This window comes from Theropithecus gelada, chromosome 16 (genome assembly GCF_003255815.1).
Source record: "Theropithecus gelada isolate Dixy chromosome 16, Tgel_1.0, whole genome shotgun sequence".
NCBI lineage: Eukaryota > Metazoa > Chordata > Mammalia > Primates > Cercopithecidae > Theropithecus > Theropithecus gelada.
In genome coordinates, this window is record NC_037684.1 from 44,725,821 (window position 1) to 44,728,725 (window position 2,905).

The 2,905-nt window shown below is 36.9% G+C and overlaps 1 pseudogene; it reads left to right on the plus strand.

Moving 5' to 3' along the window:
• Positions 1–2,381: 2,381 nt before the first annotated feature.
• Positions 2,382–2,474, plus strand: LOC112610426 (annotated as a pseudogene).
• Positions 2,475–2,905: the final 431 nt, after the last annotated feature.

The window sequence follows — 2,905 nt, forward strand, 5'->3', positions numbered from 1 at the left end:
AAGACCATCCATGACAAACCCACAGCCAACATTATCCTGAATGGGGAAAAGTTGCAAGCATTCCCTCTGAGAACTGGAACAAGACAAGGAAGCCCATTTCACCACTCTACTCAACATAGTACTGGAAGTCCTAACCAGAGCAATCAGACAAAAGGAAGAAATAAAGGGTATCCAAATTGGTAAAGAGGAAGTCAAACTGTCTCTGATTGCTGATGATACGACTGACTACCAGAAAATCCTAAAGACTTATCCATAAAGCTCCTAGAGCTGGTAATAAATTCAGCAAAGTTTCCGGATACAAAATTAATGCACACAAATCAGTAGCTCTGCTATACACCAACAGTGACCAAGCTGAGAATCAAATTAAGAACTCAGCCCCTTTCACAATAGCTGCAAATAAAATAAAATAATATTTGGAAATATACCTAACCAAGGACATGAAAGACCTCTACAAGGAAAACTACAAAACACGCCTGAAAGAAATCATAGATGACACAAACAAATGGAAATACATCCCATGCTCATGGACAGGTAGATTCGATATTGTAAAAATTACCATCCTGCCAAAAGCAATACACAAATTCAATGCAATTCCCATCAAAATACTACCATCATTCTTCACAGAACTAGAAAAAACAATCCTAATATTCATATGGAACCAAAAAGAGCCCACATAGCCAAGACTAATTATAAAGAACAAATCTGGAGGCATTACATTACCCAACTTCATACTATACTATAAGACCATAGTCACCAAAAAGAGTATGGTATAAAAATAGGCACATAGACGAATGAAACAGAAGAGAGAACCCAGAAAAAAAGCCAAATACTTACAGGCAACTAATCTTTGACAAAGCAAATGAAAAAGAAGCGAGGAATGGACACCCTATTCAACAAATAGTGCTGGGATAATTGGTGAGCCACATGTAGAAGAATGAAACTGGATTCTTATCTCTCACCTTATAAAAACTCAACTCAAGATGCATCAAAGACTTGAGTCTAAGACCTGAAACCACAAATATTCTAGAAGATGACATCAGAAAAACCTTCTAGACGTTGGCTTAGGCAAAGACTTCATAAACAAGAACCTAAAAGCAAAGGCAACAAAAAGATAAATGGATGGGACTTAATTTAAAAAGCTTCTGCACAACAAAAGAAATCATCAGCAGAATTAACAGACAACCTACAGGGGGGGAGAAAATCTTCACAATCTATACATCAGACAAAGGACTAATATCCAAAAGCTACAAAGAACTCAAACAAATCAGCAAGACAAAACAACACCATCAAAAAATGGGCTAAGGGCATGAATAGACAATTCCCAAAAGAAGATATACAAATGGCCAACAAGCATATGGAAAAATGCTCAACATCACTAATGATCAGGGAAACGCAAATCAAAACCACAGTGCGATACCACCTCACTTCTGCAAGAATGGCCATAATAAACAAATTAAAAAATAATAGATGTTGGTATGGATACCATGAAAAGGGAACACTTTTACACTGTTGGTGGGAATATAAACTAGTACAACCACTATGGAAAACAGTGTGGAGAGTCCTTAAAGATCTAAAAGTAGATCTACCATTTGATTCAGCCATCCCACAACTAGGTATCTACCCAGAGGAAAAGAAGTCATTATATAAAAAGGATACTTGCATACACATGTTTATAGCAGCACAATGTGCAATTGCAAAAATATGCAACCAGTCCAAATGACCATCAAACAATGAGATAAAGAAAATGTGGTATATTGCGTTCTCACTCATAAGTGGGAGTCTAACAATGAGAATGCACAGACACAGGGAGGGGAACATCACACACCGGGGCCTATTGGTGGCTGGAGGAGGGATAGCATCAGGAGAAATACCTAATGTAAATGACGAGTTGATGGGTGCAGCAAACCAACATGTTACATGTATACCTATGTAACAAATCTGCACGTTGTGCACATGTACCCTAGATCTTAAAGTATAATAACAAAAAAAAAGAAAATGTGGGGTGTGTATATATATATATACATATATATATGTATATGCCATAAAATACTACTCAGCCATGAAAAGGAAAGAAATAATGTCATTCGCAGCAACCTGAGTGGAATTGGAGACTGTTATTCTAAGTGAAGTAACTCAGGAATGGAAAATCAAGCCCTATGTTCTCACTCATATGTGGGAGCTAGGCTATGAGGATGCAAAGGCATAGCAACGATACATTGGACTTTGAGGACTCGGGGGGAAAGGGTGGAGTTAAAAGACTACAAATTGGGTACACTGTACACTCTTCTGGTGATGGGTGCACCACAATTTCAGAAATCACCAATAAGAAACTTATTTATGTAACCAAATACTACCTGTTCCCTAAAAACCTATTGAAATAATTTTTTTAAAAAAAGAAAGAAACAATACAGAGAAGATTAGTATGGCTCCTGTGCAAGGATGACATGCAAATTTGTGAAATGTTCCATTAAAATAAATAAATAAATAAAAATACATATTTCCTCCCAGTCTATGGCTGGCATTTTCACTTTTTTGATGGTGCCTTTTGATAAAGCTGCAAATAAAGTCTGAGAAGCTCTTGATAAGAGTAAAATTAGGGAGCATAGCTGGGAGGACATGGCAATATTTTAAGTGAAAGACATGATGATGTGTTAGAGGTAGTGAAAGCACTGTAAGGAATTGATCACATTTTGGTTATATTTTTGAAGAGAGAGTGTCCAGGATTTGGCTTTAGGGTGAGAGAAAAAGTGAAAAGTCAAGAATGACTCCTACCTTTCGCAATTAAAAATCTAAAGCTTCTCCTTTTGGAAACTGCTAGCAATTTCCCTTTAAAATGAGGCACTCACCAGAGTCTCCACTATTCCCTATTACTCCTGGAAAATAAGGTAAAATATCAGTTGCCATT